Source organism: Stegostoma tigrinum, unplaced genomic scaffold (assembly GCF_030684315.1).
Source record: "Stegostoma tigrinum isolate sSteTig4 unplaced genomic scaffold, sSteTig4.hap1 scaffold_158, whole genome shotgun sequence".
NCBI classification, from domain to species: domain Eukaryota; kingdom Metazoa; phylum Chordata; class Chondrichthyes; order Orectolobiformes; family Stegostomatidae; genus Stegostoma; species Stegostoma tigrinum.
This window is the reverse complement of record NW_026728099.1, coordinates 150,358-172,635: the sequence shown is the minus strand read 5'-3', so window position 1 is coordinate 172,635 and position 22,278 is coordinate 150,358. Positions and strand designations below refer to the sequence as shown.

The following is a 22,278-nucleotide window of genomic DNA, read 5'->3' as shown; positions in this document are numbered from 1 at the left end:
GACAGAGTTCTAAACACTCACCAACTCGACTGCAGGGAAACATTCACCAAGAAAAGGCGGAGCAGAGGCTGTTTCTGGACTGAAAAACACCCCCTAACTGTCAATCACAAATTTAGTCCCGCCCACTTCACAGAATTTGCAGTTTCCGGAAACTGAACTCAGACCTGCCCAAAAGCGGGGCGGTCCAAGGCGAGTACCACAGGGAGCCTCGCTGTGCTGTCCCCATTCTCTGACCCAGTTACGTGTCTTTATCCCGCGATTCCCAATCCAGTGTCTCCCACTTTTCGCTGTTGACCCTGTATCCCGGGATAACCAACAAATTCCCTCCCCATTCCCCTGGTTATCTTGTAGTGTGTGTGCCAGACTGTGTCCCGCCTTGCTGAGTGTCTCTTGCATTTCACTGTTAGTCTTTCAGCTTCGAACCATCAGCAGTGTTTTTTCGTTCTATAATCCTATCACACGGATTAAACATTATTAACAATTCAATTCATTGCTCCATATGTGTTTTATAGCTTCCTTGAAATTGTGTTCAATTTTCGAGGGATTTTTCAGTTGGGGGAGGATTTAAATGTAATTGCAATGTAACCTGTTCCTCCGATTCGATCACGGCTGCTGGCACTGATGAAATCCTCACAAAACATCAATGGAAGGACTGCATCCACTGTACATCTGCCAATGTGGTATACTGCATCCACTGTACCCGGTGTGGCTACCTCTACATTGGGGAAACCAAGCGGAGGCTTGGGGACCGCTTTGCAGAATACCTCCGCTCAGTTCGCAACAAACAACTGCACCTCCCAGTCGCAAACCATTTCCACTCCCCCTCCCATTCTTTAGGTGACATGTCCATCATGGGCCTCCTGCAGTGCCACAATGATGCCACCTGAAGATTGCAGGAACAGCAACTCATATTCCGCCTGGGAACCCTAATGGTATCAATGTGGACTTCACCAGTTTCAAAATCTCCCCTTCCCCCACCGCATCCCTAAACCAGCCCAGTTCGTCCCCTCCCCCCACTGCACCACACAACCAGCCCAGCTCTTCCCCTCCACCCACTGCATCCCAAAACCAGTCCAACCTGTCTCTGCCTCCCTAACCTGTTCTTCCTCTCACCCATCCCTTCCTCCCACCCCAAGCCGCACCCCTTTCTACCTACTAACCTCATCCCACCTCCTTGACCTGTCCGTCTTCCCTGGACTGACCTATCCCCTCCCCACCTCCCCACCTATACTCTCCTCTCCACCTATCTTCTTTTCTTTCCATCTTTGGTCCGCCTCCCCCTCTCTCCCTATTTATTCCAGAACCCTCACCCCATCCCCCTCTCTGATGAAGGGTCTAGGCCCGAAACATCAGCTTTTGTGCTCCTGAGATGCTGCTTGGCCTGCTGTGTTCATCCAGCCTCACATTTTATTATCAATGGAAGGAAGGTGCGTGGAAGGTGGAAGACAGAAGGAGAACAGATATCATGTGGTCAGTTTAGTTATAGATTTCAATGTTCCTCCAGGCTGTAAAGTGACAAAGTGGCGAAAAAGAAAACAAAAAGAAAACAGAAAGAGATATGCAACCAGACAGCAGATGAGATAAAAAAAATTATTCAAAATATTAGGGGGTTGATACCCTGCTGATGGAGATAGATCATTTTCTGCCTTGTATGTCTGGGCATTATTATCAACATCTGATTAAAATAAGAACTGGAGCAGAACAACAATTGTAATACACAGAAATAAAGTCAATTTGACAAGCGAGTCACTAACCCTCCAACTCTGGCAACATCCTTGTCAATCCTCAGCCCTTTCACTACATCCTTCCTATAGCAGTGAGACCAGAACTGCACACCATTCAGTCATGACAGAATGGCACAATTCTGTTCGGATGCATTATGGTCTTGTGATCTGAACACTCAGCAAAACCAGCACAGTTTGAATTGGCATATTAAAATGGGAAATGGCATAGCAGCAAAGTAGTAGACTAATGGTCACTGTTTCAGGTCAATCTCTTCAGAATGAACATTTCCCATTCTGTCGAACATCCTCCCCACTCATCCACAATCACAGCCTGCCTGGACTGGCAATAAGCATTATCTTCTTTTGTGATTACACTTTTCAGGCAGGAGCAGACTTGGCAGCAGAGCTGGGCTGTGAAGCAACAATCAACTTTATTGAGATAGAGTCAGTAGAAGGTGATCTGCTGTCAGGCAAACTGCAGTGATAAATGCAGACAACAACTTACACTCAAACAGTTGTACTGTTCCTGTCAGTGGCTAAACAACAGTGTTAAAAGGACTTCTGATAGTTTTTGCAGCCTTGATCTTCAAAGTGTCTGTCTTGGGCCTTCATTTTCTGACTCTGGTTGGTCTCCACTGCACAGACACAGATCTATTTTATCCTTGTTCTTATCTGATTAACTCCCCACTGTGCCCAGTCACAGTTCATATAAGCAACACTGACCTTAGTCAACCTCGTGATCTTCTGCATATTTATGCCTGTGCTGTTTTCCTCTTAACTCAGGGCTGCTACATCTATAATCCTTTATTTCACCAGCACTTCTGTACTCACTGACAAAAGAACTGCAAGAGCTTTCTTTAACTGTTACCTACACAAAACAGTTTCAAATCTGACAAAGTCTCAGCATGTCTAACTTGGCATCTTTTTGAACTTTTACTTTTTATGTTTTGTTTATCTACTGTACTGCATGTCCATGAAGACCTCACCAACCTTTGCAGATGCACCATAGAAAGCATCCTATCTGGGTGCATAATGGCCTGGTGCAACGACTGCTCAGCCCAAGGCCATAAGAAACTGCAGAAAGTTGTGTGCACAGCACGAATCATCACAGAAGCCAAACTCTTATCCAGAGAATACAAGGTGTAGAGCTGGATGAACACAGCAGGCCAAGCAGCATCATACGAGCAGGAAAGCTGACATTTCGGGTCTAGACCCTTCTTCAGAAATGGGGGAGGGAAAGGGCGTTCTGAAATAAATAGGGAGAGAGGGGGAGGCGGATTGAAGATGGATAGAGGAGATGATAGGTGGAGAGGAGACAGGTCAAAGAGGTGGGGATGGAGCCTGTAAAGGTGAGTATAGGTGGGGAGATAGGGAGGAGATAAGTCAGTCCAGGGAGGATGGACAGGGCAAGGGGGCAGGATGAGGTTAGTATGGAGGAGATGGGGGTGGGGCTTGAGGTGGGAGGAGGGGATAGGTGGGAGGAAGGACAGGTTAGGGAGGCAGGGACGAGCTGGGCTGGTTTTGGGATGCAGTGGAGGGTGGGGAGATTTTGAAGCTGGTGAAGTCCACATTGATACGTTTTGGGCTGCAGGGTTCCCAAGCGGAATATGAGTTGCTGTTCCTGCAACCTTCGGGTGGCATCGTTGTGGCACTGCGGGAGGCCCAGGATGGACATGTCGTCTGAGGAATGGGAGGGGGAGTTAAAATGGTTTGCAACTGGAAGGTGCAGTTGTAAAGTGCGAACCAAGCGTAAGTGTTCTGCAAAACAGTCCCTAAGCCTCCGCTTGGTTTCCCCAATGTAGAGGAGGCCACAACGGCAACAGCCTCCTATCCATGGACTTCATTTACACTTCTCTTTGCCGCAGAAAGGCTGCCAACATCATCAATGACCCGTCCCATCTCGGTAATGCTCTCATCCAACTTCTTCCATTCGGCAGAAGATTGAACACACCCATCAAGGGGTTCAAGAACAGCTTCTTCTCTGCCATTATTCGACTGATGAATGGACTCTGTAACTCCAAATAGTGTTGATCTTGCTTTGCACACCTCCTATGCAGGCATAACCTTGCATGCCTTGCTCTGTCTATGCACACTTTGATCTGTAAATCATTGTTTGCTATGATCTGCCTGCACCGCTCTCAAAAACACTTCACTGTACTTCGGTACACGAGACAACATAAATCAAAATCAAAACATTCTAATGGCAATCGATGTTAGCTTTTAATAATCTTCAAAGTCAGTGTTGAAACTCATCTTGTTGCTGACTTCATAAAATTGCAGGATGAAACCAGTGCAAGAGTGACCTGGCCCTCCAGATCAGAGCATGGATAAGGGTTAGAAGTGGTTCTAAAAAGGCATTTCAGGTGACTATTCAAAAAGGAAACTGAAAATTTTGTCAAGTGTCCCAAACCCCCGGCCTGTCCAAATTTGTACGGACGCACACTTACTCAATTCCAGTTTGTACTCCACATGCTGCCTATTGCTTTGACCTGGTGCTCCTGTAAGTTTCAGCAAAGGTGCAGACAGTCTTCTCAAATCTTTGCTCTCATCGCTCAGATGCTTTTGGTCTTCACTCAGAGTTTCAGGGCACCACATGGTCCTGGAAAAGAATCCCACTTCTCCTTGTGCAGGGGCAGACAGAGTTATTGTGGGGCAAAGTGTTGTGATGGGAGATAGAGGTGGTATGTTAGGTGCTCCCTTGGTTTTGCAGTGAAAATAGTGAGAAGAGGAGAGCGTTTTATGTGACATTCCTTGCTCCCTGTCTCCTCTTCTGTAGCAGCATCCCAACAATACCATGACTCTGAGGTAGAGGCGATTACTGACATTTTGCAAGCCCATCGATACAAATATTGATCAGCCTGATTAAGGCATCAGAAATCTTCTGTACCTTTGTGGTCATGACTTGTAATGGATTGAGTGCAGAGTAATGCCTTAAGCTCCATGCGACATCCGTACTCTCTAATGACAGTCTCTGAAACCTTTGCCGTCATGAAGGCCATATGTGTTTTTTGCACTCCTGCAATTCCCCTTTCCAGATATTTTTCTGACCCACCCCACTTACAACACTCCAGGGTTAGAGCTGCTGACAACCCAAACTATGGAATTTCCTCCCTGAACCTCTCTCTTATTCTTTATGATACATCGTAAAATTGATATCTTTAATCGATGTTTTGCTCATCTGTGAAGCACCTCGAACATAGAACGTAGAACAATGCAGCACAGAACAGACCTTTCGGCCCTCGATGTTGCGCCGACTTGTGAACTAATCTAAGCCCCTTGCCCTATACTACCCCATCATTATCCATATGCTTATCCAAGGACTGTTTGAATGTCCCTAATGTGGCTGAGTTAACTACACTGGCAGGCAGGGTGTTCCATGCCCTTACCACTCTCTGAGTAAAGAACCTGCCTCTGACATCTGTCTTAAATCTAACACCCCTCAATTTGTAGCTATGTCCCCTTGTACAAGCTGAAGTCATCATCCTTGGAAAAAGGCTCTCACTGTCCACCCTATTTAATCCTCTGAACATCTTGTATGTCTCTATTAAATCCCCTCTTAGCCTCCTTCTCTCCAATGAGAGAACAGACCCAAGTCCCTCAGCCTTTCTTCATAGGGCCTACGCTCCAGACCAGGCAACATCCTGGTAAATCTCCTCTGCACCTTTTCCAATGCTTCCACATTCTTCCTGTAATGGGGCGACCAGAATTGCACGCAATATTCAAAACGAGGCCACACTAGCATTTTCTACAGTTGCAGCATGACATCATGGCTCCGGAACTCAGTCCCTCTACCAATAAAACCTAACACACCGTAAGCCTTCTTAACAGCACTATCAACCTGGGTGGCAACTTTCAGGGATCTTAGTACATGGGCACCAAGATCCTTCTGCACAGCCACACTACCAAGAATCTTTCCATTGACCCGGTATTCTGCCTTCCTATTATTCTTGCCAAAGTGAATCACCTCACATTTAATCCATATTAAACTCCATTTGCCACCTTCCAGCCCAATTCTGCAGTTTATCCAAGTCTCCCTGCAACCTGCAACATTCTTCCACACTGTCCACCACTCCACTGACTTTAGTGTCATCTGCAAATTTACTAACCCATCCACCTATGCCTGCGTCCAAGTCATCTATAAAAATGACAAACAGCAGTGGTCCCAAAACAAATCCTTGAGGCACACCACTAGTAACTGGACTCCAGGCTGAATATTTTCCATCAACCACCACTCATTGCCTTCTTACGGAACGCCAGTTTCTAATCCAAACTGCTAATTCTCCCTCAATCCCGTGTCTCTGTATTCTCTTCAATAGCCTACCATGTGGAACCTTATCAAAGGCTTTACTGAAGTCCATGTACACCACGTCAACTGCCCTTCCCTCAGCCACATGCTTGGTCACCTTCTCAAAAAACTCAATGAGTTTTGGGAGTCACAACCTGCCCTTGACGAATCCATGCTGACTATCTCCAATCAAATTGTTGCTTGCTAGATGATAATAAATCCTATCTCTTATAATCCTTCCCAAAATGTTTCCTACAACAGATGTAAGGCTCACACGTCTATAATTACCTGGGTCAGCCCCACTGCCCTTCTTGAACAAGGGCACAACATTTGCAATCCTCCAGACCTCTGGTACTGAACCTGTAGATAATGAGGACTCAAAGATCAAGGCCAAAGACTCTGCCACCTCCTATCTGGCTTCCCAGACAATCCTCGGAAAAATCCCATCTGGCCCAGGGGATTTACGAACTTCACACCTTCTAGAATTGATCACACCTCCTCCTTACTAACCTTAATCCTTTCAATTCTAGTAGCCCGTAACTCAGTCACCTCCTCTACAATATTCTCCTGTTCCTCAGTGAAAACAGATGAGAAATAAGCATTTAGCACCTCTCCAATCTCCACAGGGTCCACACACAACTTCCCACTTCTGTCTTTGACTGGCCCTATTCCTACCCGAGACATCGTCTTATTCTTCACATACCTATAGAACGCTTTAGGGTTCTCCTTTATTCTACCTGCCAATGTCTGCTCATGTCCCTTCCTTGCTCTTCTTAACTCTCTCTTTAAATCCTTACTAGCTCATCTGTAACTCTCCATCGCCTCATCTGAATCATCTTGTCTCATCGTCACATATGCCTCCCTCTTCTGCTTAACAAGAGATACAATTTCTTTTGTAAACCACAGTTCCCTTATCGCTCCCTCCCTGCCTGACAGGGACATACTTATTAAGGACAGCAATATCTGTTCCATAAACCAGCTCCACATTTCGATTGTCCCCATCCCTTGCATTTTGCTAACCCATTCTATGCCTCCTAAGTCTTGCCTAATCACATTATAATTGCCCTTCCCCCATCTATAACTCTTGCCCTGTGGCATATTCCTAACCCTTTCCATTGCTACAGTAAACATAACCAAATTATGGTCACTCTGTCCAAAGTGCTCACCTACCACTAAATCAAACACCTGGCCTGGTTCATTACCAAGTACCAGATCCAGTGTGGCCTCCCCTCTCGTCGGCCCTTCGACATACCGAGTCAGGAAACCCTCCTGCACACATTGGACAAAAACTGATGCATCCGACATACTAGAGTTATAGCATTTCCATTCAATGTTAGGGAAGTTAATAGCTGCCATAATGACCACCCTGTTCTTTTCACTCCTGCCCAGAATCATTTTGCCAATCCACTCTTCCACATCCCTGGAACTTTGCAGGGGCCTATAAAAAAACTCCCAGCAGTGCGACCTCTCCTCTCCTGTTTCTGCTCTCAGCCCATACCACCTCATCAAAAGTTCTTTCAGCCACCGTTGTACTGTCCTTGGCTAACAAAGCCACACCTCACCCTCTTTTACCATCTTCCCTGACCTTAATGAAAGATCTAAACCCTGGAACTTGCAACATCCATTCCTGACCCTGCTCTATCCAAGTCTCTGAAACAGCCAAAACATCGAGGAAAATGACAGAGTAAAAGTTTCCATAAAATACAAGCTGTTTTGCCGTACATTAGGAGAATCAGGAATGGCCCTTTTTTTCCCCATCTCGGGATGAACCCTCACCATCACTCACAGAGCTAATGAACAGCAGGAAAAATCTTCACCACTGACTACCTGCACTCACCTATCACCTTCCCACCTACCTTCCCCAGCCCCCACTCTGTTTATGTTTCAGTTCCCGTCCCCTCCCCCATTTCTGAAGAAGGGTCCTGAACCATCAACTTTCCTGCTCCTCTGATGGTGCCTGGCTCGCTGTGTTCCTCCAGCTCCACACTGTGTCATCTGTGACTCCAACACCTGCAGTTATTGCTATCTCCCTGTGAGCGATGTCAGCTTTGGTTCAATCGGAGCACGGGGCGGGGCCAATGGAAGCGGCCTACCCTCCAGCCAATCAGAGCGAGTGAGATGTTTGTCTGTGTGAAAATCATGTGATCGCCTCTGTCCGCGGGCGCAATATCTCTGCGAATGAGGGTTAGCTGCTTGCCGAAGGTACAGTACACGGGATAAAAAGGAAAGCTGCAAAAAAACGGGAGGGAAATACTTTCGGTATTGACTGAGAGGCTTTATTAGCCGTTGATGCATGTCAGAAAACAAATTTTAACATGCCGGTCCCGTGTTTTGCAGCAAACGGAAAAACTGCTACGGACCTGAGGCTGCGATAGGCAGAGGTAATTGCCACCATCTTTATTAGGGGCAGTGATCTTCGGGACTCATGCCGGATCGCCATATTTATAGGTGGCAACCTGTAGTGGAACGCAAGCGCAGCCTTTCTTGCTTGGGAGGGGAGATTAGGACAAGAGAAATGTTTGTTTTTGTTTTTGTTTTTGTTTTTCTGGACTTCTTTCCCAGACTGAGACACGGCGTGTATTTCCTGGGAAGGACCTTTGACGCTGGCGGAGTACTGGCTTCAGGCAGTATAAATTGCTGCAAGTTATACGTTAGATATTTAATGGAGGAGAAATGTCGAAAACGTGTTCAGAACTGCATGTTCAAAAACAAAGTTGCTGGAAAAGCTCAGTAGGTTTGGTAGCATCTGTGAAAGGAAAAAAAATAACGTTTCGGATCCGCTAATCCTTGCTTAGAACTTCATGTTACCTGTTGCACTCTCACTGTAGGAAGTCCTGCTTTAAATATTATGATCTATTAAAGCATATCCGTTTGCCCAGTATTCATATGATTGGGATCAAATCACTGAAAGTGCTCTGAGTCCCCTTGTGCTCCCTGGTCAAATTTATTAATGTCTGACTTCCTCAGTCTCTAATAATGGGTGTATTTTACCTCTGCATCTTTCTGTGTGGGGGAGCAGGGTGCTTTTAAGAGGAGGATTTATACATAACTAACAGAAACCAAGAGAAATGTTTGCCTTTTCCAGACAATCTTGTGTTTTCTGGATTTCTGTCCAGGCCTGACCGTTATTTGTCTCTTGTGGATTTGCTTTACAGGATATTTATTGAGAATAATTTGCAGACCAGGATCCCAATGCAAGTTCTCCATTAAGCGGAGTGATCAGGATCTGAGTATCATTGACACTTAACAGTGAAAGGAAAGAGGTTTAACCATTCTATGCGTGGGAGAATACTCCTGGTAAGTTTGTAACTTGAAAGCAGGATATTCAAATTTTTGGTTTGATCACCTCTGGGATAAGTGTTCAGTTCTATACCCTGCAGCTGAGAAAGGAGATATTGGCCTGAGAGGGGTAGATTTGTCCAAACAACACCTCGTCTCTTTGAAAGAACTGTCATATTTAGTCCCATTCGCCCACTTCATGATTTTAGTCTATACATTTTTCATTCTTGAATACCTGCAAACTTCCTTTTAAAATTCCTGATGGGCACAAATTCCAGCACCCCTCCAGGTGGAATCTTCCATTTCCTGACAACTCCATTGATCCTGAAACTGCTGAAGTCTGTGTTGATTCCTGAGGTTTATAAATTATTGCATTTAACGTGAAGATGCTGTTCCCTGAGCTTCCATTGAGCTGCATTGAAACAGTATGGGAGGCTGAGATCAGAGTGGGTGTGAGCAGACAATGAAAATGAAAAGGCTGCACTGTGAGTGCTGCTTGGCTAAATGAGAGTGCTTTGGAGTTGGGTGAAACAGAAAGTGAAACTGAAAGATTGAGTGTGATGCTCAGTCTCAGTTTGGGCAGTTCAGAAAGTCTCTCAGTCCTAATGGAAACAGCCAATTGATATTTGATATCGTAAAGAATTTTCTTACAGTTTTTAAAGTATATATTAGCTTAAATAAAGTTAGGGGCTTTAGGTTTATAATAGTAATGTTTGAAATGAAGGGGGAGGACCTAGCTTAATTAAATTCTTTTTAAGGCAGAAACTGGCTTAATCTGGAGAGAAGTCATAACAGAAGACATCACATCTGTGGTGTGCTCCTCTTGCACAATAGAACATAGGCTCTTGATGTTGTGTCGACCTGTGAAACCACACTGAAGCCCATTTAACCCACACTATTCCATTATCATCCATATGTTTATCCAAAGACCACTTAAATGCCCTTAAACTTGGCGAGTCTACTACTGTTGCAGGCAGGGCATTGCACGCCCTTATTACCCTGAGTAAAGAACCTACCTCTGACATCTGTCCGATATCTATGACCCGTCAATCTAAAGCTATATCCCCTCGTGCTAGCCAGCTCCATCTGAGGAAAAAGGATCTCAGTGCCCACCCTATCTAATCCTCATATCATCTTGTATGTCTCTATTAGGTCACCTCTGAACCTTCTTCTCTCTGACGAAAACAGCCTAAAGTCCCTCAACCTTTCCTCATAAGACCTTCCCTCGATACCAGGCAACATTCTGGTAAATCTCCTGTGCACCCTTTCCAATGCTTGCACATCCTTCGTGCAATGCGGTGACCAGAACTCCGAGTGCGGCCGCACCAGAGTTTCGTACCGCTGCAATATGACCTCATGGTTCTGAAACGCAATCCCTCTATCAATAAAAACGAACACATTGTACACCTTCTTAACAACCCTATCAACTTGTGGACACTTTCAGGGATCTATGTACATGGACACCGAGATCTCTTTGCTCATCCACACTATCAAGAATCTTACCATTAGCCCAGTACTCTGTATTCCTGTTACTCCTTCCAATGTGAATCACCTCACAGTTTTCCGCATTAAACTCTGGGACATTACCAGTGTCCCTATTGGCTATTTGTGCAGGAAGTGTGTCCATCTGCAGCTACTGGTTAACTGCTTTTCAGAGCTTGAGCTGTGGGTGCAGTCAGTATGGAGCATCCATGGTAACTGAGAAGGTTGTGGTCGCATTCTCAACAGACTGGTCACGCAGCAGGTGAAGATTACACAGACAGCAAGAGAATGGGTGACTATCAGACAAGTAAAAGGCTCAGAAAGGAAGTGCTAGAGTCATCTCCCTCAAATAGATATACTGTTTTGGGTACTGTTCGGTTGGGGGGTTGGGGGTGGGGGAGAGAGGTGGGGGATGTTGGGGTGGCCACTCGGGAAGCAGCATCAGTCAGGTTCATGGCACTCGGAGTAACTCCGCTGCATAGAAGGGGAGGGAAACGATAAATATGACTGTAGAGACAGGGGATTCAATAGTAAGGGATAGAGAGAGACATGAATCCAGGATGGTATGTTGCCTCCCTGGTGCCAGGATTAGCAATGACATGGAGCAGCTTCAGGACATTCTGGAGTGGGAGGATGAACATCCGATTGTACCAGTGACATAGGAAAACCAAGGGAGGAGGACCTGAAAGCTGAAGATAGGAAGTTAAGAGATACACTAAAATACGAGATCTCAAATATAGTATTGTCAAGCTTACACCCAGTGCCACATTGTTGTCGGGAGAAGTTTGTGTTGTGTTCAGTTGTACGAGTGACCTTTATTCAGAGCTCTGTTACCACATGTGTGGGAGAGGCCAGAGTCCACTCCAAACCTGGCTTTCACATGAGGCCTAATTCCCCTCTTAAATACAGCTCAGATTGGAAGAGTGGACAATGACATTCAGACTTTCCCTGGCTGATTGTGATATTTTTATTCCATTCGCTAGATGTTATTTACATGCAATATTGTTGTCATTGTTAGCCACACACCCCAAATCAATATACCCAATCCAGTAAGCAAACCACTTTCCTAGGATGGTGACGGCGAGTACGAGGGGGCATAGCTTTAAATTGAGGGGTGAAAGATATAGGACAGATGCCAGAGGTAGTTTCTTTACTCAGAGAGTAGTAAGGGAATGGAACGCTTTGCCTGCAACGCTAGTAGATTTGCCAACTTTAGGTACATTTAGGGTGTCATTGGATAAGCATATGGACGTACATGGAATAGTGTAGGTTAGACGGGCTTGAGATCGGTATGACAGGTCGGCAAAACATCAAGGGCCGAAGGGCCTGTACTGTGCTGTAATGTTCTATGTCCTATGTTCAAACAATCGTGGACAACACTATGTTCAGTCCTAAACCCTTCTATAATCTCCTGAAGTTAGCTCGAAAACTACTTCGTCTGTCTTTGGGACCTTACAATGCTTTGGCAGTTATATTCCTCCTCAGACATTTGCCAGCTGCACCACATTTTTTTGCCAAAAACCAAAATAGTAGCTTATCACTAAGAACTTTTCCAAATTCTCTACTAACTGTAGTGTGGATTGTTAGGAATTGTGATAAAGTCTTTTAAACTCAACTCTGATATAAAGTAACTACAATTTTGTAATACAGTTGACAAATTGTGGAAAAATCCCTCTGTCACTTCAGCTTAAAAGATCAAACAGTGTTTCTGACTTGCTGCTGCAGTTTACAACCCCAACAATTTGTATGCTGCAAATGATTTTTAAAGTGAAGTTTCATTTTCTACTCTAAGCGCTTTCCATTATTACTTTCTTGTTTTAATAAAGAGCATCTATTCAAACTCCACCGAGGGTGAAATTCAGTCACTTTAGAACTTTACCAAGCTGTTAAACAGAACTTGTTTAGATTTCACAAATAACTAAGGCACTAACCATATCTTCACTTTGGATTTTGTAATCTATCTTTGTCACTCTTCCGTTGATCTTTGGATGTAAGAATTTGTTCAAATTATCCGTATCTACATTTCAATTGTTTTATCTCTCTGCAGCCCTGACTTCTCTCTTTATAATCTTCCTTTGCCCCTTCCTATGTTGTTGGTCTTTTAGAGGTTGTGTTTACACCGTTTATTGCTTTGCCTTCCATAATGATGCAGTGAGCTGCTTTTATTGCTGACAAACATTTGCTCAAGGAATTTAGCTAACCGTTTCACGTTAATTGGTTGTTTGCATTTCTGGTTACAATTACCTAAACAGTTCAGAATGCTGTAGGATCAGACTTTTGCTTCTACTTTTCATTAAGTAACAAACTTGTGATTGTGGCTGAACCGGGCCTTTAAACACTGCCTCTTGTTAAAATGCTTATGTGTTTTGAACTGCCTGTTAACAGAAACCCAAGTAAATTCCCTAATGTTCCTTCTCAACAGGACTCTTTTATATCCCCACAGGACCTTTCGTGATCTAATCCCGTAACAGTGTGAGCTGCTACAATGCACATGCTAGTAAAAGCATAAGAGGACAGATGAGATGAGTGCATGGCTGGAGCTATAACTTAAAAAGATTTGGATTCCTGAGGCATTGAGACTGTTTGTTTGTTTCTGGGGAAGGTGGGACATGCACAAGCTTGAACAATTGTCCTGGGCAGAGCTGGGACAGATATTCTTGTTGATGCTTTTGCTAGTTCCACTGGTGAGGATTTAAACTCGTATGACAGGGGAATGGGAACCAAAGTATACCTTTAGCAGTAAAAGACTCAAATCAGCAAATGGGACGTGAAATTAGTTCATGATGTTGTCGGTGGCTGAAAGATTAAAAGAAAGAAGGATTAATCAAGATCAAATCTCTTTTCATACATCAGTCCTGTGATCCCAGGAATTGGTCTGGTGAACCTTCTTTGCGATCATTCAGTAGCCAGACCATCCTTCCTTTGGAAAGGAGAACAAAGGTGCACACTACTGCAGGTGTGGTCTCACCAAGGCCCTTATAGAAAGACATCCCTCCTCCTGTACTCGAATCCTGTCACAATGAAGGCCGAAATATCATTTGCATTCTTCACTACTTGCTGCTGCCTGTTTCCTAAAAGAGAATAGGAGAGAAACACGGAACTAAATGGGGTCAGACAGTCGGGTACAATTGTTGAACACACTGTCCCCATTGTATCGGTGCTGGCCATCAAGCACCTATTTAAGCTAGGCCCGTTTTCTGGCACTCGGTGTGTAACCTATATTATGGTGCAGTGGATGATCATCTCAACACTTCTTCAAGATTGCAATGGTTCCTGCATCTATTAACATTTCAGATGCTGCCAGATCTACTGTGTATCTCCATCTTTTTCTGTTTTTATTCCAGATTTCGGGTATTTTGCTGTGTATTCTTAGTCCTTCAGAAGCATCAGAGGGTATGGGGAGAAAACAGGAATTGGATTCATTTTCAGATGTATAAAATGCCTGCCCTTCATGTCTGTCCAAACTCTATCTCTTTTTGTAGTTTTGGGCAAACGCTGACTGTTTCCTTTCCCTGAAGGACATTAAATGAACCAGTTCAGTTTTACTGATAATCCAGCAGTGCCCCTCAGTGTTGCATCCACAATTGACCAGATTAATTTCTGAGTTTCACAATCTTTGTGTGTGTTCTTCTGGTTTCTCTCTCTCTCTCTCTCTCTCTCTCTCTCTCTCTCTCTCTCTACTTTTCTTTTTTTTCTTCAGTTTGAAATTTTGATTGCATTCAGAGAAATCAAACAAAACCACATCCAGATCTGACACTCAATCTGTTTGTCATAACCTAATTATCTCAGGATTTTGAACATTAAAGGAAGAAGCACTGTTCACACCAGGGAGAAATGCGTATTGTCTGTGTGTCGAAGAGTCTTTGAAGATTCATCTGAAATGCCCAAACACCAGCGCAGTCACACTTGGGAGAGACTGTGGAAATGTGGGGATTGTGGGAAGGGATTTATTTACCCATCCCAGCTGGAAATGCACCAACGCAGTCACACTGGGGAGAAACCGTTCATTTGCTCTGATTGTGGGCTGGGATTCACTCAGTCAAGCAACCTGCTGAAACACCGAGTTCACAGTGGGGAGAGACTGTTCACATGTTCCGAGTATGGGAAGGGATTTGCTCGCTCACTCAACCAACCTGCTGAGACACCAGCGAGTTCACTCTGGGGACAGACCATTCACTTGTTCTATGTGTGGAAAGGGATTCACTCAATCATCCCAACTGTTAACACACCAGCAAGTTCACCACAACCACATTTGAAGGATTTTGCCCTTAAATCAAGGAATGAACTTTGATCTTTGGGCTGTTTGTACTGGTGTCATTAGTCCCTGCTCAAAACTTGATCTTCTCTTGGGAAATAAGGTAGGGCAGGTGACTGAGGGGTCAGCAGGGGCGAGAATATTTTGGGGCCTATGATTGTATCTCTATTAGTTTTAAAATAATTATGGAAAAGGATAGACTTTGGTCTAAGAGTCAAAGTTTTAAATGAGACTAAGGCCAATTTTGACACTACTATGCTCCTTAAAAGCACAGTAAGACCGCCTATGTGTGGGAATGCACGAGTTGGGTGAGATACAAAAAAGTATTTTACATCAGTATTTACTGTGATCAAGGATACAAAAGCTAAAGAACTTAGAGAAATGAATGTGTATCTTGAAAAGTTCCATGTTGTGGAGGAGGTGGTGCTGGATGCCTTACAGACCATAAAGGTGGATAAATCCCCAGGACCTCTTCAGGTGTATTCTCGAACTTTGCGGGAAGCTAGGCTTGCAATTGGGCCCCTTGCTCAGATATTTGCACCATTGACAGTCATAGGTGAGCTGTTACACTGGAGGTTGGCTAATCTGGTGCCATTGTTTAAGAAAGGTGGTAACAGAAAACCAGGGAACAATAAACTTTTGGTGAGCCTGACGTCAGCTGTGGGTAAGTTGTTGGAGGGAATTCTGAGGGATAGGATTTACATATATTTGGAAAGCGTGGACTGAATGGGGAATAGTCGACATGGCTTTGTCCATAGGAAATTATGTCTTACTAACTTGATTGAGTTTTTTTGAAGAAGTTAGAAACAAGATTGATGGCAGAGCGGTGGATGTTTTCGATATTCCGCATGGTCGACTGATTAACAAGGTTAGATCACATGGAATCCAGGGAGAGCTGGCCATTTGGAAAGGCGTTTGACCTGCAGTATGCTGCAAGGATTGGTACTTAGTAGCTATAACTCGTACATTCACATCCAAATCATCTTTATAAATGACAAAATGGAGTGGACCCAGCTCTGATCCTTGCAGCACACCACTGGTCACAGGCCTCCAGTCTACAAAGCAACCCTCCACCAGCACTCCGTCTTCTACCTTCAAGTCAGATCTGTTTCCAAATGACTGGTTCTCTCTGTATTCCATGTGATCTGACCTTGCTCATCAGTCTACCATGAGGAACCTTGTCAAACGCCTTAGTGACATCCATATAGAATACATCCACCTCTTTGCGCTATTCAATCCTCTTTGTTCCTCCATCAAAAAAAAATCAAGTCAGTGAGACATGATTTCCTACACACACAGCCATGTTGATTATCCCTAATCAGTCCCTCCCTTTCCAAATATTTCAAGTACTATCCCTCAGGATTCCTAGAACGACTTTCCCACCACTAATATCAGGCTCACTGGCCTATAGTTCCCTGGCTTTTCCTTACCACCTTTCTTAAATAGTGGCACCACATTAGCCAACTTCTGGTCCCTCACCTGTGGATATCGATGACACAAATATCTCAGCAAGGGGCCCAGCAATCACTTGCCTAGCTTCCCTCCGAGTTCTCGGATACGCCTGATCAGGTCCCAGGAATTTATCCGCTTTTATGCGTTTAAAGCATCACTACCTCTGTAATATGGATAATTTTCACGATGTTGCTATTTATTTCCCCACAGTCTATATCTTCCATATCCTTTTCTGTAGTAAATACTGATGCATAATACTTGTTTTATTATATTCCCCATTTCTTGCAATTCCACACATAGGAGGCATTGCTGCTTTTTAAGGGGCCCTATCTCCCCATAGTTATCCTTTTTGTTCTTAATCTATTTGTAGAATCCCACTGGATTTTCCTTAATACTATTTGCCTAAGTTACCTCATGTTCCCTTTTTGCCCTACTAATTTCCCTCTTAAGTATACTATTGTCATTATACTCTTGTAAGCATTCACTCAATCTCTGCTGTCTATACCTGACTTGTCCTTCCTCCTTTTTCTTGACCAAAACCTTGATTTCTCTAGTCATCCAGAATTCCCTATACCTACCAGCATTGTCCTTCACCCGAACAGGAGTATACTGTCCCTGAACTCTCGTTATCTCTTTTTTTTGAAGGCTTCCCACTTTCTAACCTTTCTTTTTTACCTGCAAACATCTGCCCCAATCAACTTTTGAAAGCTCTTGTGTAATACCATTAAAATTGGCCTTCCCCCAATATAGAGCTTTAACTTTCAGATCCGGTCTACTCTTTTCCATCACTATTTTAAAACTAATAGAATTATGGTCACTGGCCCCAAAGTCCTCCCCTGCTGATACCCTAGTCACCTGTCCTGCTTTATTTGCCAAGAGCAGGTCAAGTTTTGCACCTTCTGTAGTCGGTACATCACATACTGAATCAGAACATTTTCCTGTACACTCTCAGCAAACTCCGCTCCATCCAAGCCTTTTAGACCATGGAATTCCCAGTCTGTTTGGAAAGTTAAAATCCCTTCCATCACCACCCTGTTATTCTTACAGATAACTTCTTTCAAAATTATTTGTCAGATTCCTGCTGACTATTGGGGGTGGCTATAGTATAATCCCAATAAGGTGATCATCCCTTTCTTATTTCTCAGTTTCACCCAAATAACTTCCCTGGATGTATTCTCAGATATATCCTGCCTAAGTAACGCCATAATGTTATCCTTGCTCAAAAATGCCACTTTTCCCTCCTCTCTTGCTTTGCTTCCCCCTCCCCCTTCGACTTTCTATCCTTTCTATAGGAACTATATCTTAGAACATTAAGCTGGCAGCCCTGTCCATCTTTGAGCCTTGCCTCTGTAATTGCAATGATAACCCAGTTTCATGTTTCCAATCTTGCCCTGAGTTCCTCTGCCTTAGCTGTTAGGCCTCTGGCATTGAAATAAATGGCGTTTAATTTATTAATCCTTTCGCATTAATCTCAATAACAAATACGTAACTGTAGAGTAGGTTTTGAAAATGATAACGTTTTATTGCTGTATATCAACACATTCACACTGGGTAAAGACAATCCACCCACACAGTGTGTGAAAAGGGATTCCCTAGTTCATTAGGACGGGTTTTCATAGAATTCGGAGTATTCCTACAGTATGGAAACAGGCCCTTCGGCCCAAGAATTCCACACAAAACCTCAGAGCATCCCACCCAGACACATCTCCCCGTAGCCCACCAAATGTATGCATCACTGAACACTCTGGGCAATTTAGCTTGGCGAATCCACTAACCAGCACATGGGAGGAAACCAGAGCACCGAGAGGAAACCCACGCAGCCACAGGGAGAATATGCCAACAACCACATGCTCGGTTGCCCAAGGGTGGAATCAAATCCAGGTCTCTGGCACTGTGAGGCAGCAGTGCTAACCGCTGAGCCACTGTGGTTAACCACCAATGAGTTCCCAAGAATCTGTCGGAATTTTTGTTGCTCGTATTATCTGTATCCAAGTCATGTTATCTGGGCTTGTTTCTCATGATGTTTGAAAACACCACATGTCTGGTTACCTAGTTGGGAGAAAAAATGATATAAATTTTATTAAAACTACTGTGCATTCGATCTTTATTTCAAAAGCAGACTAATTTATTTTGAAAGGGGAGATGGAGAGCCTATCTCCTCTATCCTCACCTCCAACAAGTGCGAGGAACCTGTGGTTTTTATTTTTCACTCAATGACAGTCAGTACATTTCATATGAGCAACTGGGAACCGAGTCATCCCAAAATGCTTGCAACTTAGTGTATTAATGGTACACTATTACAATAATAACCATTACAATTCTTTTCTGAACCTTTTGCAGTTTTACAACATCCGTCCTTCAGCAGGAAGAGTAGAATTACACACAGTGGTTACACCTAAACTGGAATGGGAACTGCATCCTTGTGGGGGGTGGGGGTGGGTTTCCAGTACTGTTGGGGGTCATGTAAAAAGTTTAGCAGTGGGCTGAAATCCAGAGAATGTTCAAAATAATAATGGCCAAAAAGAGAAGAAACAAGAGAGTCTGGAAGGCATTGTCATTGGGCAATTAAGATATAAGCGAGTTTGCCAAGGGTGAATGGTATTTAATGCTTGGAGTCAGATGAATAAGGCAGATGATTTGAGGATACAAATTAGTGGGGTCATAAAGCCATTGCTGTCACTTGGACATGGTTAGCAGCTCAGTATTCCAGGATACAGGGCCTTCATGCAAGGCAGTGGAGGTGTTAAAGGAGGAGGAGATATTGTTATTTTGCTTCGGGAATCTATACAGCAATAAGGACAGGTGACATTTTTGAAAACCCCTTTAAATAAATAAGGAGACAGATTTTGAGAAAGTGTAGAAGTAGCAGGATTATGGTAGCAGAGACTTTCAACTTCCTCAACATTAATGGAGTCGTCATAATGTGAAGGATTTATCAGAATTTTTAAAATACATCCAGGAGAGCATTTTTTCAGCCATTAAGTAGAAGTCCCAACAAGGAAGGGGAAGGTCCTGGACTTGACTTTAGGTTACAAAGTTGAGCAAGTGGTTGAAGTTTCAGTGGGATAGCATTTTGCAGGCAGTTATTATAACTATTCGATTCAGGATTTGTGTGGAAAAGGGCAAGGATGGGTCTAAAGTCCTAAACTGATGCTGAAGTTATGAAGAAAGTAAATGGAATTTTGGCCTTAACTGCGAGGTGTTAGTGTTTTGAGGATCGGGACATCTTGTAACAACTGTATTGGATGTTGGTGAAGCCATATTGGTTTAGCTACTCGTATTTAAGAAAGGATATGCTGGCGTTGAATGCGGTGCAAAAGAGATTCGCTAAGCTGATTCATGGGATGTAAGGGTCATCAAGAATAGCTGGAGGAAGGGAATTTGCAAAGGGAAAATACTAAATAAACAGGTGGTGCCCAGTGTTGGGCTCGTACTCACAACTCTGCACTTAAACAGCGTATGTTCCAACAACTGAGTTAACTTGGCCTTCCACAGTCAATGTTCAAATCCTGCTTTATAAGGTGACAAATGGGTTTTTCACTGACGCCGCTGCAGTCCAAGGAAGTAAAAGGTAACTGCTTTAGAAAATCCCAAGGTTCCAATGTATTCTTCTCATTCACATTGCAATCCATTTTCAGTACTTGCTCCAGGATTTAACATTCAAAATTAATTTCGTGATGTTGTTGCCCTCATCTTTAAGTGCCCTGTATAACTCCAGTCACTCGGTCGAATGGTGAAAAAGTCTGTTTCAATAAACCAATTTTTTTCAGCTACAGTCTAAGAAATGTTCCTTTATTTGCTGAATCTCACACAACATTTTCTTTCTTCTGTGTGTCAACAACTTTTGCCAATTCTCATGTTACGGACTACATTTTCAGAATCTTTTTAACCAGAGGTTTCTGGTGCAGTTGTAAGACTTCATATTAAATGGTACAAAAAACCAAACGGGCTTAAAAGATGAGAAAGGAAATACATTTTTGTATTTTTGCGTGAAGACGGTTCAGTTACTGTGTGCTTGTTTCATATAAAATGGATGATTGAAGTGTTCACAGTGCACTATTTAAATAGCAGATACGAAAACCTTGTGAGCAAGCATTTAAGACATTTGACACATTGAGGGAATTAATTTAGAAACCCAAAATGTCCAGAAAATGTGCTGGATAAATTCAGCAGGTCTGTTATTTTCGCTCTTTTCGATTCAGGATGGGTATGGAAAAGGACAGAAATGGGTCTAAAGTCCTCTGCGGGTGCTGCAAATGATTAAGAGAGAAGATCGAATTTTAGCTTTAATTGCTACATAGTTGTTACAATTTTTAACAATTATGTAGGATGTTAGTGAAGCCATTCCTGCGGAGAGAAAGAAATAGTGCAAATATCTTGAAACTAACATGATTTCACTTGTCTCATTGCCAGACCTCCTATGTTTCTTTCACACTTTCTGTTAAACAGCAAGAAGTTCTTTTCTTGAGAAGAGAAAAGCATGAGAGGTAACCTGAGAGAAATTGGAGACTCTGCAGGGATTTGAGGCAAAAATGGTGTTGAGGTTGAGGTTGTTAGAGATTTAAGAAATGGTAATGCAGTCTCGAGGCCTCTCCTGCTCCATGACTAAAATTTGGTGCAGCGACATCATCATTGAAGACAATAAGGATGACCACGACTTGTCAGTTACTGTGGCTGAACAGTCTTAAGGAGCTGAATTAAGACTCCAGTCTTTTCATTGATGTGGGTTTGAATCCCACTGTTGCGAATGTTCCTTCAGCAACTGGCATTTTCTTCTCAGCAGGATTTTGCGAGTGTAAGAAAAGAGGAGACAATACACATATGACTTGCTGCATGAAGCAAAAAAGAATATACTTGAAGTTTTATTAAAGTTATCTTTTCAAGGAGCTACACAGACATGTTTGAGTGTACAGGAGACATAGAAACAAAATGGTACAACAGGGATGAGGAAGAACAGTGCGAGAGAGGGAGGGGAAAACCTATGTTAGCTCATCCTCAGCGTTTATCCAGAACAGCATTCGGTGAGAGTAACTACTGTACAGTCCTGTGGAAAGTAGGTCCCATTCTCACTTGGAGAAAAACTTATCATGCTGTATGGTACTATCACGATGCTAAATTGGATAGTCTTTTAACAGATCTGTTGATGTATCTTTTTAGCACCTGTGATGCACTTTGGGCCAATAACACTAGAAATGAGACAGCAGAGATTTGAATCACTCCAACATTACAGGAAGGTTGAATGTGGGGGACCGGTCTGTGTTAGAGTAGTTAAATCTAGAAGTAACAAAGAATGGATAGGGTTTCAGCAGCAGATGAGCTGAGATGTGGATGGAGTCAGGTGATGTTACTGAGATAGAAACAGTTAGTTTGGTGATGATGCAGGAGAAAGCTCATCTTAGTGTGAAGTATTTCATCAGAGTTGTGAACAGTCTGGTTCAGCTTCACACAGTTACTAGACAGAAGGTTGCAGTCAGTGTAGAAGCTGTCTCAGTGTTTAATTGGAGGAAATTGCTGTTCATCCTGCACTGGATTCAAACAAGTCAGGATGATGTGTGACTTGGAGGGGGTCCTCACCGTGATGGTGTTCCATAGATCTTCCACACTGGACATTCACAACAGTGAAGATTAAGGGTTTGTGACATGATGTCAAAGTCCTGATTGAGATGTGGATTTAGTCAATACCTGTATTTCACCTCTTTCTCAACATTCTTTGTCTGTCCACTCACAAAGACGCCAGAGTCTTGTATAAGTCCAGACCAGGTGGCAGCTTCTGTTCCCTGATCGACATTAGTGAATCACTG

General features: G+C 43.4%; 1 long non-coding RNA gene across 2 annotated transcripts; it reads left to right on the top strand.

The window, feature by feature from the left end:
• The first annotated feature begins 8,130 nt into the window (after positions 1 to 8,130).
• LOC132207789 (uncharacterized) lies at positions 8,131 to 20,248 on the top strand. Of its 2 annotated transcripts, XR_009443826.1 has the most exons (4): positions 8,131 to 8,211; positions 8,347 to 8,390; positions 9,165 to 9,306; positions 13,214 to 20,248. It is a non-coding gene; the product is annotated as an uncharacterized LOC132207789 (long non-coding RNA). The 2 variants fall into 2 exon arrangements; XR_009443825.1 differs by having other exon boundaries at positions 8,163 to 8,390.
• The last annotated feature ends 2,030 nt before the right edge of the window (positions 20,249 to 22,278 follow it).